At 45.0% G+C, this 14,935-nt stretch overlaps 1 protein-coding gene across 5 annotated transcripts in view; it reads left to right on the forward strand.

The window, feature by feature from the left end:
- The window catches only part of ptprsa (protein tyrosine phosphatase receptor type Sa), a 194,288-nt gene that overhangs the window by 39,807 nt on the left and 139,546 nt on the right, over positions 1-14,935 (forward strand). For 4 of the 5 annotated variants that reach the window (XM_029500049.1, XM_029500052.1, XM_029500051.1 and 1 more), the window contains exon 1: positions 6,715-7,040. The exons of the other annotated variant lie outside the window; for it this stretch is intronic. The gene's annotated coding sequence lies outside the window, so the exon portion shown is untranslated. Of the gene's footprint in view, positions 1-6,714; positions 7,041-14,935 lie in introns of those variants that run through there. 5 annotated transcript variants of the gene reach the window in all.

A 14,935-nucleotide genomic window follows, 5' to 3' on the forward strand; every position in this document is an offset into this window, starting at 1 on the left:
GTCCTGGGCAGGGCACAGCATAAACATTGCCCAGGGAATGCAGGCAAGCAGGCAGGCACGCAGGAAGTCAAGTGGACAAGAGCAAAACTAGAAGGATGGTTGCCTTTAATTTCCTTCATACTGAATCCCCTCAACTGTCTGCGGCCTCGGACCAAAGAGGGGAAAGGACAGGGAACGATTCTGTTTTGTTTTTTTTTCCTGGGGCTTCACCAAAGTATCTGTTTCTCACACACACACTGGGTCACACCGTTTCACTGTGAATCTGCCCGATCCATCCAGTTGATGGCCATGAAACAACGATGCGTGAGCCCTCTTACTGTCTTTAGGTGATCTGTGTTTGCTCCGTGGCATTCTTCCGCGCTGACCTCCTGACCCTGCATGTAAACATAGCACCGCTCCTCTCCCCTCCACCCCCCACCACACACTTCCCCGCCGCCACCGTCCCCCACCCTCCCCCACCCTCTGCTACCAAATAAGGAAGACGAGAGCCAGCGAGTCGGTCAGCCAACTCACTGAGGAGGCCATTAGTGAGCCAGCAAGCCAGCAGAGAGGTTGGTAGAAAACCACCTCTGGCATTACTCTGCTCTCCTGGCTGCTGCGGCCGAGCTCGCCTCTCCATGGCGTGCACGCACACAAATACAAACAATCACTTAATCTGCACACAACATCACAAACACAGTGACCCAAAAGCATTAAAGACACACACACACGGAGAGTCACAGGCTTCAACGCACAAAGACTCACATGCACATTAAGAATCACCTTAGATGCTCATGTGTGCACAAAAAGCATATTCACGTGACGACACACTACATGCACACAGAGTCGTGATATATCACTGCACACACTGAACAACAGAGCTGATAAAAATCCATTTGACTGAACAAGCCAGCAAAGAAAACACTGAAGATAATTCGGCAATGAAACATTTAGTTTCCCCGTCAGTGAAGCTGATTGTTGATCATTTGGTTAATTAAACGAAATAAATTTCTAATGATGATCAGAATGAAGACAGATGAGCTCCCACCTTCAGTCTGGTGCTGCTTCAAGTTTAAAGGAAGTTTCTCCCAAATAATATTACAGACAGAGAGTTTGGAGCTGAGACCAATGAGGGCACACACCTATAATATGTCTTCTTGTTTTATATGTACCAGGAAAGGGAAGTTTATTATTATGGTCTATTATCATACAGATGTGATTCAGGCTCCATAATGGATATAAAAGGTAGGTAAACGAGGTAAAAGCACAATAAAAGGACAGTTTACAAAGAGAAGAGCAGCCTTGTAAACAATAAGTTAAAGAGAAAAAACATTTAGTCATGAATCTCTAAGCTGAATGAATCTGATCTATTTGGAAAGCACCTTGAGATTGGAATTGACATTAAATGAATAGAAATGATCTAAGTTCTCATCAATTCTGATAAAATATTTATCATAGTCTTTAGTTGTGCCACTTATTTATTCCTCCTTCAGTGAGTCAAAGTTAGAAATTTGCTGCAAATTCCTCTGTATATACAGAAGTGGAGGAACATCGACACGGTGTTCACCAGATGACTTACTGCGAGCGATAAAACACATGATCCACAGAAATGGAGCCTTCTCTGGTTTATGACAGTCACAGTTAAACAGACTGTCTACTCAGTCCAGTAACGCCAACTTGGAAATTGAAATGTGCGGGTGGCGGCGGCGGGCACCATATAAAGCAACATTTGTCAGTTTAACAGGATTCACAAGACACACAGTTAAACATGCAAACACAAAACACTCCGTCTGCGAGCTGCAGTCCTTCACCTTCTTCTCAATGTCGACCAAGTTCAACAGAGCTGAAGGGAAAACGCTCTCGGAGAGAAAGACAAAAAAGACTTGAAGTGTGTTTGGAGACTGGAGAGCCCATCAAGGTGGCCATGCTGACTCTGAAGCATTGTACAACAAATAACTCTGATTTAGCTGTTTACCTGATGTCTTCCCCATAAAGGCCGTTGTTAGACTAGAAAAATGAGACTCTTATCACACAGTCATGGCAGGATGCGTTAAATGACAGATTGGATACACAAAAATTGGGATTTTGTTCACATGGCTGTGAGCTTGAAAAGCATACAAAAGGGTGCAAATGTGAAAAAAAAAACAACCCTGAAATTAAGATGCTGCACGTCTTTTGTAAAAACATCTACTTTGAAGAAGTGTGAAGAAAGGAACGAGAAATATTCCCATTAAAGGTGGCTGTCAAAATGTCAGATTGTTGTTTGAGATAAGATTGTGATCTTAAGCAGCAAGACAGCGAACACACAGTCACAGCGGTTTTTTAGGAACACATGGAAACTTTCATTGTTGGGACCACGTTGGGTTCCGGGTCCTGAACCGGGATCATTTACACTGGACTGTGGAAGACTTGTGTGTGGTACCATTTGGATGGATTCTTTGACCCATCCGGCCTCGAGTCCACAGTGGAGTGGAGGTGTAGGTGCTGTAATGAGGTGGAGGTTGTTTTTTTTTTTTTTTTTTGTGAGGGGGGGTTCATGATAGAACAAGTTGTCAACCTGATGTCTCATTTGTCTGTCAGACATCTTTGTTTTATGAAAGCAGAAGAAACCACGTTTGGAGGAGTCCTGCAGAGTTCAGTGAACTTCCGAGATCTCCAGGTCTGAATCCAGAACAACAGGACGGTGCAGCTGACAAATCTGCAGAGATTAGGAGGGAATCAGCCGGCGCGAGAGCGTGGCGGTCTGAATAAAGTGCTTCTTTTTACTTTTTCAGAGAGAATTTCAGAATGGAATCTGAAAAAATTCCTCTGACTGCAGAGGCAGCGCTGACAGATTTATTCTCAATCAGCAGCTTGTAATTCAGTGCCTCCCCCTCCCAGTACGTCCCCCCCCCGCCTTTCTCAGCCTCCTGTCTGTTGCTCTGCTCACTTGTGTATCAAGGTAATGAAATCATAATCTCTCTCAAGCTCTTTGTAGATCTCTATCATGGTGGGCGATAAGAGGGAGCATCGTTGCACTCTAATAGCCGCCAGTCTGCCTCTGTTCCTGCTGCTCCGTGTGTGTGTGTGTGTAAATAAAACCCCCCATCACTGCAATCCCAGCACACTGTCCTCCATTTTAGTTTCCAAGGAGGCCACAAAGCAATCAGTTATCGGCTAACTGAAGCTCCACGCTCACCGAAAGTCCACCGACGTCTCTGAGCGACATTTCTCTCTCGTCCACTTTCTCTCTGTCTTTCTTTCGGGGTGTTGTCTGCACTTCCCAACCACGCCGACAAACACTCAATCTCACAGAGAGTGAATATCAGAGAGGGCGAGGCAGGCTCACGGTAACTAAACCTGCGACGGGGGGGCGGGGGTGCCGATCTGGAGGGCTGCCGTGTGCCCGTGTTTTTAATTGTGTTTTCGGTGAGGTGATGAAATGTCCTCCATTTGAGTGCGAGCCGGCAGTAAGTGGGCTGTCGCCTCCAGGGACAGGGTGAGCGATGGGCCGCCGCTATCGGGGGTGATTGTGCCTCAACCCCTCGGGGTGACACTGATGAACGGAGGAGAGCGGGAAGACAATAAGGAAAGACGTGACACTTCTTTAAAAAAAGAAAAAAACTATCTTTCGTGGGTTTGAAAGCAGAGAACTGTCAGCGTTCGTGTAAATCTGTTGGCGTTCAACTTCCTGATCTTGTGTCGGCCTTAGAGCCAACTGCTTCCTTCTTTTCTTAACGTAAAAGCCACGGCAGCCCGGACTGCTTTACCCGCCTTTTCTCAAAGTACAAAGAAACAAAAGCTTTCTAACATATCAGGAAATTATATGTTTTAAGGATGTTGCATTTACGTCCTTGCTCTCATTTCTCAACCTGCAGTTTACTGACCTTCCTGTCGAGGTGGAAGGAATTCTTTTTGTTTGGCTTCAACTTCATATAATTTCATTTTCCCTGCTTATATTAGCATGCTAACCAGTTAGCTGTGCCCTTTTTGTCATTGTCGCATCCCAGCTAATGCCAACGCTGAATAAATAAATACAAAAATTCCTGTCAGTCAGTGAATAAGACCAATTTTATAGCTCTCCTACAAACATTGTAATTCTACACAGCGAGGATATTTTGGGAAAGTGACGACGTTTGTGGCACGGTTTCAAATACACACATGGGGAACACAAAGTAGTAAAAACCAAGGCAACATGACAGGAACTGAGGAAACGTGGTCATGAATAACATGAATTTGCGTTTTCACTGAGGAAATAGAAGATTAGAAAGCAAAGATAAAATTATGAAGTATTAAACTAAAAATAGGGCAAAAATAAAAACAAATATGGAAGACAAAATGATAAAGTGGCTGAAAGAGTGTGAATGTCTGACAGAAAATATAACCAGAAATTAAAGCCAAAGTCATTTAAACAACCAGAATTAAAAGTAATTTGTTTGGAATGTGAGAATATAATAAATACCTTTGAATACTTGAATTGTGGCAAACAGCTTAAAAGTTATCTCATTTCTCATGTCTTTCTGAAGAAAGTCACACACGCTATACAAACTACCTGTACCATATCACAATATAGTGTTTCTCTTGCGTTATTTCACACAGGTTGTGTGTTATCTTGTGTGATATATGATGTTGGATGAGCAGACGTGTTAATGAGGATCTCCTTCACTTGGAAGTGTAGCAGCTGACAGCAGGAGGCCAGCAGTTTTCACTGCTGTTCACGGTTCCTTTGGAGCGTCTTCACTCACGACACGCTGTTAGACCGTTCGCCAAAAAGAAGCCAACGATTAAACGCCTTCCCTCAAGCCCTCGCCACGTCTTCTGCTCTCTGAATTTACATGGTGTTTAAGAACACTCACAAGAAAAACAACAACAAAAAAAAGAAAGTAGAGAGGGAGGGAGCAGGGAATGGGAGCTCCTAGTGTGGAGGAGTCTCATTATTCCGTTATGGATTGCACATGTCAGGCAGTAAGTGCTCTTTTTATCCCTCCAAAGCGTGAGCCTCGGCCACTGAGCGCATTTCCCTACCCGGGTGAAATTTACCATGTTAAGGCTCACGCCACCAGGGGAACGGCGGTGAGAGCTCTGGGCTGCTGCGGAGATTTAGCAGCCTGATTAAATAAGGGCTGTAGTGTGAACACGAGGCCAAGGGAGAAATCTACATAACATAATGCATGTTTTTGTCTTTCTGTTTTTTTTGGGTTTTTTTTACCCGCCAGTTAAATTGATTAGCCCTCCCCATCTCGCCCCCACCTCCTTATGGTGTGTTACATGTCACGCTGGGTTTTAAACAAAGAGCAGAGAGAGGGCAGTGGAGGATTGTTTGTGGATGGCTCTCTGCCAACGAGCAGCAGAAACGGCTCTCGTTTTTTAAAGGGCCTGTTCTCATCCATTTCTGCCGGCGTACTTTGCAAAGCTCACACGGAATATATCGTTGCTGTCTTCTGAAATTGGGGCGGGAGATGCCTCATTTGATGCACGGTGCCTCGCAAATTCCAAACACAGTCTAATTCAGTTTCATTTCCTTCAACCCCCCCACCCTCCGGTCCCTAACACTCCGAGAGTTCTCAGAAGTCCCAGTCGTTTACCTCCGTTTATGTCTGAGTCTGGATTCTGAATCAGGCACAGCCTCGGTCAGAATGGTCGATGTGTCGACAGGAAGTGGTTTGTGAGCTGCTGTTTGCTGTTTGTGTCATTTTGAGTAGACTTGAAACGAGAAAGTGAGACCATAAACTCATCAGGAAAACGTTTACTGAGATAATAAATCAGGGAGGAGGAGGGATGTTTTCCCATATACTTCAACACACTCCGAGTTCGGGAGACGCCTCCTGATGGCCTTTAGATAGAATGCAGGTTTAAGACAGTGTGTCTCACTGTGGGACAAAATGGACGCCAGCTGTCTTTCGTGAGATAAAAACTGAAAATGGCTCCTCACAGTCGCTAAGGAAAGATTTTTTTTTACGTTTGCATCATCTAAAATCTCACTGAAGCATTTTGGTAGCTGATTTGCTGTTTTGTTGTCGTTTTGCTGTTAATTAACTCAGAAAAAAGTTTTATGCTAATTAGGCTCGTGTTTAAATTTCAGTGGGAGTAAGGACAAATAGGACATCTTCATGGAAGAGTGACCTCTGCGAAGAAATAACTATTCACTAAATAATTCCAAATAATCCAAAAACAATCATCATCGTACTCTCAACAGTCCGTTTGTTTCAGCGTTGTTTTTATTCACCTCACAAATGTGCTTATCTTATTTTTTTATCTATGAGATGCAACAACAACATTATTATTTCATCAAAAGTGTTTTATTTTTTAAACGTGGCTGTTTTTAGCCATTAAACATTTACAAGTTTAGTATTTTTTAAACATTTGAAAGAAGTAATTCGACAAACGTGGAAGAAAATGAAATGGTTAATCATCCTTTTAGATACTTGGCCCATATTTTGCAGTAAATACCCAGAATGCACTGGGAATGTACAGTTTTCAGTTCAAATAGAAAACTGCAGGAAATTAAAATCTATTTTTTAATTTCAAGTAACTCGTGTGCTCTGTGAGTGCTCTGATTTCCGACCCAGCGGACACTTGAATGCACCCAAATTGTGAGATTTACGATCGGGGGAGAAACGAAGCGCTGAAGTTTATGAGGCGACATTGAACGCAGCACAGGGCTGAAGGGGGAGGGCGGATAGAGAGAGATGTGTGGGGGGGTCTGATCCGGCCTCCCCACCCCCCAGTCCGGAGCTGGATTTGGGGAAGAAAGGAATCCGGAGCTGCGGCTCGGAGATAACAGATAGATGAGGCGACGCGCTCGGATTATTGCGGACTACTTTATTCCCTTCTCGGTGAGGAGCCGATCCGGGGGGGGGCAGGGAGACCAACACACCGGGAATAAAGCGCTGTTTTCTCCCCCACACATTTTTTTAACAAGTGAGCGCTCGGCCGATGCAGAAAGTGGAATATAGCGGGTTGAGTCCTGTCGGAGATGGAGGCAGCCTTCACTGGATACGGATCTTAAAAACGGCCCCCCCACTGCGCCTTGTTGACCGACCGGGGGGTTGTTGGTGAATTTCTGCCCTCACACCGTTAAAGTAAGTTTAAGTTTATTCACAGAGCTGCTCCAACTTTTTATCAGTTTGTGTTCATGAAGCCAGACTGATCCTGATCCTGGTTCTGATCCTGATCCTGGTTCTGATCCGATCCTGGTTCTGATCCTGATCAAATTAAACATTTCTCTTATGTAGTAAAGACCCTGTTAGTGCTGCATTGTGGATGTTGTGTGTTGTGTGTTGCTGCAGTTGGAGCTTCATCTTTCAGATGAACCTTTTTTTTGTGAGATTTCTTGCAGTTCTTCTTCTGTCTGTTTATTTCAGATGTAGAATGTCCTTTAAATTTTGCCTGGTTGTGTGTTTCTTAGTAATTTTAGATTTTTGTCTGACTGAGTTAGAAAGTTTGGATCCAGCTTCAGGCGACGCTCCTGTTTTCCTTCTTCTTCTTTTGTTATAGCCGGCTACAGTAAGTCAAGTGAGTCCAATTTGAATTGCAATGGATCTTAATTTTATCAGAAGATTTAAGGATGAACCTTCCCCAGGCAACGCTGCCCCCCCATCCCTCCTCCTCACCCCCCCACCACAAGAGCAGCAACTGCAAGCCCCAAAAAAAGATTAGCAGTGCATTTCATTTACTGGGGGTCTGCTGGACTGATGCGTTCAGGCGCTGTTGTGTTTCTATGAATTCTCAGCATCAGCTGCTCGTCTTGGTTGGAATTCTCCTCCATTCAGCACTTTGTGGTGTTTGTTGCGTGTTTTTGCTAATTTCACGTCTTTGTGAGCTTGTTTTTCTGTCTCAGTGGAGAGTAAACATATAATCTATTATTTTCTGCCGTGAGTCAAGCAAATGCAATTTTCCATTTGTAATTGAAACTCAGACTTTACCCTTTTTACGTAACTCTGAGGAATCAGTCTTGTATTTCGTTGTGTGATCGGCCTGTTTGGCTGCATAAATAAACCCATTTGTCTTTTGATGAGAGTCACATGTTGATTGTCAGTTGCAAGAAGGAGTCTTGTCCTTCAGAATAATTGGACAACTCGTAGACCGAGAGGCTGCTCGTCAAGTGTGTTCTGGATTCTTAATGTGTGTTTAATTGAACAATTCATCACCTCTGATCATTGTCGAATAACTGGGCAAGAAAGACAAAAGGCAATGAAAATGCCAAGGATAAGCTGCCAGGCACAGCCGGCTGAGCGTGACCGGCGTGTCTGTCACAGCAGCTCCAGCAAGGTGCTGTTTTATTTAATTTTTACAACTCAATTCTGTGTTGTAAAAAAAAAACAGACTGATGCGTTTGTGAGTGGCGAGCTTGTAAGCAGCGGCGATGAAGAGTGGAGCGGAAGGCGGCTGTGAGAACATCACATCCTTGAAAACTTCTTTTGCTGGACCAAACTTTTGATTTCTCCCCGGAGCTTCTTTCCCTACACTTGGAAGAAAAGCTAATTGAATTGTGCCCCCGATATGATTCCTCTCTCTCTCTCTTGTTTTTTCCTCTCCCCCATGTATGGGGGTCTCGGAGAAGTGTTCTCCTTGGGGTTTTGAAATTCATTTCCTTTGCAATTATTACTTTCTGAGCTGCTTTTCTTTTTTTTTAACCTCCACAGAAAGGTGTTTTTTGTCCATTTGTAAGGTCAGGTGACAGAGGAGGAGATTCTAGATAGCAACAGGCCCACCAAAGCGACTGTAAGACACTCAGAGTGCATTTCACTTCAGGTGTTTGACTTTCTGACTAATTTATGAATTTTTCATCATGCTGCAGTTTTTAAGGCACATACACAGATGTATTGGATCAGGATTAGCATTGATCTCTTTATTTATTGTGCCTCTTTTCCATCTTTAAATCATACAATAAAAGTATAAATGCTTGACTTCTGATGAAACCAAAACATTAATCAGCTTAAATATATTATTTAATTCACGTATTGTGCAAGATTTTTAAGTCACTATGATTTTTAGTCTGATCCAAAATTTGGAGGATTTTAGTGACATCAAGTGCGTCGCCATTAGCTGCAAAGCACTTGACAGAACAACACAGTTAATAACAGCTTCAGTGGAATGACTTTCGCAGAGAGAAAGAGAGGATTGTGCTGTGCAGAGGCGCAATTGCACTCACAGCTAATTGTGTTTATTCATTTTAATTTCCTCGGAGTGCTAAATCAGTGCTCTTCTAGTGACGCGAGGTGCAATTAGCCCGACTGAAAGCAGTGACTGTGTCTCGTCCCGTCGAGTGTCCCCTCCCCTCCTCTTTGGTTCGTGAGTAAGTTGTTCGGTGTCAATCACGTCTCTTCTGCTGGGCGGAGGAAGATCTGCAGAGTAACATGTGACAGTTTTAAGTGGCCTCCCACTTTGACAGTATGTGAGGCTCCGCAGGCCGTTGGAGCAGGAAGAGCTGTAAAGCTGCTGTAAAGGAGCATTGTGTCGTTAAAACACTGAAAATAAGTTGATAACGGCATTTTATTATCAGGGTAATTGTTGACATCCTCATGTGAGTGACTTTGAAAGCATTGCTAATCAAGAATGAAGGTTTGTCACAGTATTTCCACACTAGTTCAGTCCGACTTTATTTTAGTGGAAGATGATCGCTGTGAGGGGAAATGAGCAGGAAGGACCAGACATTAAAATCAGATGAAAGTTTCACATGGTCCTGTATATTTTGTAATGGAGTCTCCTGCCTGGCAGTTCACATACATTCAGGTAGAGCAGAACTGATACGTTTCCAACATTTAAACTTAATTTGCATTGATCAGATGAATCTATTCTCTCATTTCTCTGTCTCAGTCACTGTTTTGTGGCAAACTGTTGTTTTGGTTCAGTGTTTTTAAAAATGACTTCTGGCAACAGAAAAACAGGACTGACCTTCTGGCATTAGAGTGTGGCTTGTAGCTGCCGCAGCATTTCTTCTATCAGGAAAAATAATCACTGCAGCTCTAAATCCTGAAACCGTCTTTTTGTGTCTGAGAGTTTGTAAACATACAGAGTGTTGGTTTTTACCCAACGAGACCGCAGAGCAACAAACTCATCTTTGTGAGTTTGTTTTGTTGCATAGATGTTGAATGTTTGCTCAACCCCTGGTACACCATCTCTGCATTTATTTGGTGCATTATATTGCAGATGCAGCTCACAGTGAAATAGGTCAGCAAGCCTCTACAAGCTGGAGTTCCCCAAAAACGCCTTCTGTCTGTGCAAAAATGTGTCTGCAGTCAAAGTCCCAAAGTTCTTCTTGGTTTTCCTTCAGCAGGAGGACAGCCTCGCTCAATGCCTCCGTCCTCAGCGGACCTCGTCTGAGGTGAAGAACGGACGTTATCCTTCATCCAGAAGTCCAATTCACACACCAGCTCCCCTGAACTCACACCGCTCAAAGCCCCAAAACAAGCCTGCGATGGTTCTGGGGGGAGATGACGCGGGTTTAGAGGCAGAGGACAGATAAGATGAAGCTGTGATAAGGTGTGAACTCGGCAGGATTGATCCGCTGCAAGCCGAATTAAAGCCCACCTTTCCATCTCGTCTGACCGTTGGGTGAAGAGGGTGAAGAGGGATGAAGAGGAAAACCAAGAAGAGCCCAATTTATCTTTCCTCTTCACAACAGTTTCTCTTTTCTTTTCTTTTCTTTTTTTTAAGTCACTTTCCTGTCAACCTCACTTACATGTTTCATGCTTTCTTGCCCTCGGTGTCACCCAGATATGGGTCTTAATCTGAGAATTTATAGTCATCGAGTCATTGTGTGCAGAAGTGAAGGTTGACTCTGTAATTCCTGCCAGGCTATCTGGTAAGGCCCTGGAGAGTACATGGACAACCCCCCCCCCAGCCTTCTGCCTGTTCCCTTGGGTACCTCCGGGTTTTCAAAAAGCTGATTTGCTCCAGCTCCTTCTGATCAAGTGACAGTAATCTGTTTGTGACGACGAGCTGGAGTTAGACCTTCTGCGGAAGCCTCAGCCTCCCTGAACAGTTAGTTTAAGGCCTGAGAGGAAAGCACGCCAATCAGAGTGCCCCCCCCCCCAGCTCCCCGTGGCCCTGATCCCATCTTCTTTATGGTGATGGAGTTAATCTGAACTGGTGTTTCATGGTGAGAAGTAATTAACACCCAGTGTAGGATGTAGGACGGGCATCAGATGGGCGTGTCCGGTCCTGTCCCTCGCCGTCTAGACCTCCCTAAGTGTGATTACCAGCTGGTCTGCTCCCGACTGATGCACAGAGGTCCCCCTCCCCCCCGGCGTCCATCTCCTCCTTCTCTTTGTAAACTTGGTCTGGCAGGAAGGACAGCCTCTGCGCCCCGACAGTTTGACCCCCGAGAGGCTGGAGACACGTGGTGGAGGGGGAGGGGGCCAAGGACACCCATTCTCACGCCTGAAGGGTCCGAACAGGTTGCAGTTAGCTCATTTAAAGGCTGCTGCTGCAGGCCGCTGGACGGCCCGCACCAGCCTGTTGAGCCATCTGTGTGCAGTGGAGCGGAACAGTTTTCCAAAAACAGCTCTGTTTGTGCTTGCTCTATAATTTGAGCCTGTCAGGTCCTTGTGAGGCAATAAACCTTTAAACACTTTGCCAAAACTAAGTGCATGACAGCTAACGAAAGTCGCTCGCCGTTTCCTGCACGAGCCAATTCATCCCTCTGTGACTGTGGCGTATGACGCACCAAACTGTTTACACTCTCTCTCTGCACATGGTGTTTATATTTGGCGTTTACAAAGGCCTGTAATTAGTGACGTGATGGCTCTTTGGACAGATCGAACAGCTGACGAGCTCGACTCCTGTGACTGGTTCTTCTGATTGTTCCACGTCTGACACAACAAAACTCGAATGTCCAGTGTGTGCAGTGTTTGTCAGGCAGCTCTTTGGAAGCTCTAAATCCCAACTTTATTTACTTTATTTAATCATTCACAGGATGAAATCAATCCTAACACTCAGAACAACTTTTCCTTTTGAACTCTGTTTTAGAATCAGTCCTCTGAAGAGAAGCCGAAAGCTGAAAGTTCAACAAATTATTACTATGAAGTGGAAATGTACGGGAATATTATAATTCTTCGGCAGAGTGTGACCTTCATCACTCTGAGATGTGACGGGTCACGGACACCGGGCCAGTAGCCACTTCTGACTAATTCACACTAAACACAGGATTTTCCCAGACTGTTGCCTCAGTGTGAAATGATTATAAAAGAGGTGTGTGGGTTTTTTTGTGTGTTTGTGTGTGTGTGTTGTTAATCCGATGGTACTTATTGTGCGCTCACAGAGAGCCCCGGGCAAAATGGCTCTGCCTATTCAGATGACACAACCCACCAACCCATCCGCTCTCCCCCCGACCGGCCAGCCTGTCCTTTTGTTCCCGGCCTCTCCACACATGCACACCCTCACCCAAACTTCTGGGACATCTGGCACTGCGAGGGATAAGAGGGGGTGGGGGGGATGGGAGGGGTGAAGAGAAAGCAGGAGAAGGGGAAGTAGGACAAGGGTGTGGGGAGGTACACTCATTTGCCCAGAGGGGTGGGAGGTGAGACATGGGGGGGGTCGCAGAAAACATGCAAATGCAGGAAAGTGTGTGTGTGTGTGTGTGTGTGTGTGGGGTTGTTGTCATAGAGTAGAGAGAAAGGGAAGTGGCGTTGCTAAAGAGGAGTACGCAGATAATTGATGGATGGAAGTAATTGTGTGTAATGCAAGCAAAGAAACACGGGCCTCTGGGTAGGAGAGATAGAGAGCGGGAGCTGGTGAATAGAGCCGAGAGAGGAGGGGGAATAATGAAGAGAGGGAGACGAGGAAGGGTAGAAGAAGGAGAGGAGGCTGTGAGGAGGCCTGATGTTCTGTTGCATCACTCAGCACAAGCTGGGGTTAAGGAGGACTAACTACCTGCCTGTCAGGCTGATTGTTCATCCCTATGCATCAGGGGATACGCATCCCTTTGGATGAGCGATGGCGCGGCTTTGCTATGTAGGCCACTTAGCCACACAAAATGGCTCTCTGTGCATCTTGGGGAATATAAGCAGCGCTGCCGGGTCGGGCTGATGGTTGCTTTGTATGCAGACGATGCCTCATTTACTGGAAGATGCTCAATGCCACACGGTCTTCAGGTGTTCCTCTCTGTAGTCAGGCTGGAGAAATGAAATAATTTCTTTTGTATTAATAATTTGCTCACAAAAAAATAATAATTACAGAGAAAAAAACAAAACACGAGGCCTCCTCAGTAATTACAGCTCTGGTTGCCTGAGCACCTTTTCATACAGCACGCCGCCTCAACTTTCAGTGCGATGGAAACAAAGCCTGTGTGCTCCGGCCTAGATATTACAGCATACCAGTGGCTCATAAAAGAGAGAGAACCAGAGGCAAAACGCATTGAGCTTCCTCTCACTTTTTCAGCGTGCCTCTTGAGCTTGTCCCCCGAACAGGAAAGAAAGGTTTGTCAAGCGCATCATGGCGGAGAGAGTAAAAACCTTCCCCAGCTCCTGGGAAGATGGAAGGTGAAATTTGTATGTAAATGGAGACAGAAGCTCTCTGCTGAAACAGAGTGGCCAACCCAGTGTTCTCTCTCCTCTTCTCAAAGAGCTGAAGATTTAGTTGTTTTCCTGACATTTGTCTTTCGGGATGAAGATGAATGTAAAAGGCAGCGCTGCGGCATTCAGCTGTGTGTAGAAATGATGACGCCCTGATGGTGCAGCTTTTCGCTGAGGTTTCTTTAAGTATGGGGTCCTGCAGACACCTGCTGTTTGGGTTCTGCAGGTTTGGCTCATTCAGGGAAGAAGATGAATAAAAATAATCCGAGCACCTACAGAGGCCGGACCCCTAATTAACCGAGTCCCTGTGTCAGGGAAGATAATCCTGATTAAAAAGTGATGGAGGCTGGGGGAATGATGACAACACAGCAATCAGAGATACTGGCCATGGGAGATTAGCACTGTGCGGGGGGGAGTGGGGGCTGTCGCCCTTTTGTTTTGTTTATGGATCAAGTCCATGGATGAATGATGCTTTTGGAGATTTTATTTCTCTACCATCTGGTTTTTGGTGAAAGGAAGACTGAATCATACTTCTCTCTTTTTTTAGATTTATATTCAAAAAGGTGCTGAATTTATTACAACTATTATTTGCTCTGGCTGTAGGCGGATACCATATAAAATTATGAAAGATCATATTAAAATAATATTAATGGTGCATCATCACACAGTGATAATGATGTGAAGGCAGATTTGAGCTACTGTAAGACCTGTTTTGTGCTTTCAGACTTTCCGGCTCTCTTCACTGAAGTCAAACAAATTTATTTGCCAAATTCGACAATTTTGGCTCGTCAGCTCATCAACAGCCTCATCATTGCAGACCCCCCCTCCCCCGTGGACTCGTCTGGGATGTTCCAGTTGGTAAAAAGTATGTTTGACATGCTCACAGCTGTCTGCTAACATGAGTAGTGGAACAAGCCGATTTGTCGGTCTGGCCTCTGTGAAGACAGAGATCTAATTAAACAACACTTAGTTGGCATCTCTCCTTTCAGGGATTGTGTTGTGAACATGTAGTCTCTGTCATCGTATCTGGTGGGAACGTCCTGGATGCTGTCCCACTACCTGCACATTCTCAGGCTGTTGTTTAAATCCCTCCAGCGCCAAGCAGAAAATGTAAGCAGTCACCTGTTAGCTTATCTGGCTGAGGAGGGACTCTGACGAGCAGAGTCGACGTAAAGTGGATGGATTTTTTTTTTAAGGGAAATAAATAAGGCTGTTATCAGTCTGTCTATTTGCTGATCTGGGGAGATGATGTTGACACAGAGGGAAGCGTATAACCAACGCTGCTCTGATTGTGCTTGCAGCCTGATGCCACCAGGAGGGAACTAGAAGAGAAATGCACTTCGAAGATAGGGAGGAACTACAAACCTCAACCATGCCAACAGGAACAGAGATGCACTTCACTAAACACAGCTGTAAAGCACACTGGATGAGCCAATCAGAACGAAATCAGAACTCGTCCT

Source organism: Echeneis naucrates, chromosome 4 (assembly GCF_900963305.1).
Source record: "Echeneis naucrates chromosome 4, fEcheNa1.1, whole genome shotgun sequence".
Classification (NCBI taxonomy): domain Eukaryota; kingdom Metazoa; phylum Chordata; class Actinopteri; order Carangiformes; family Echeneidae; genus Echeneis; species Echeneis naucrates.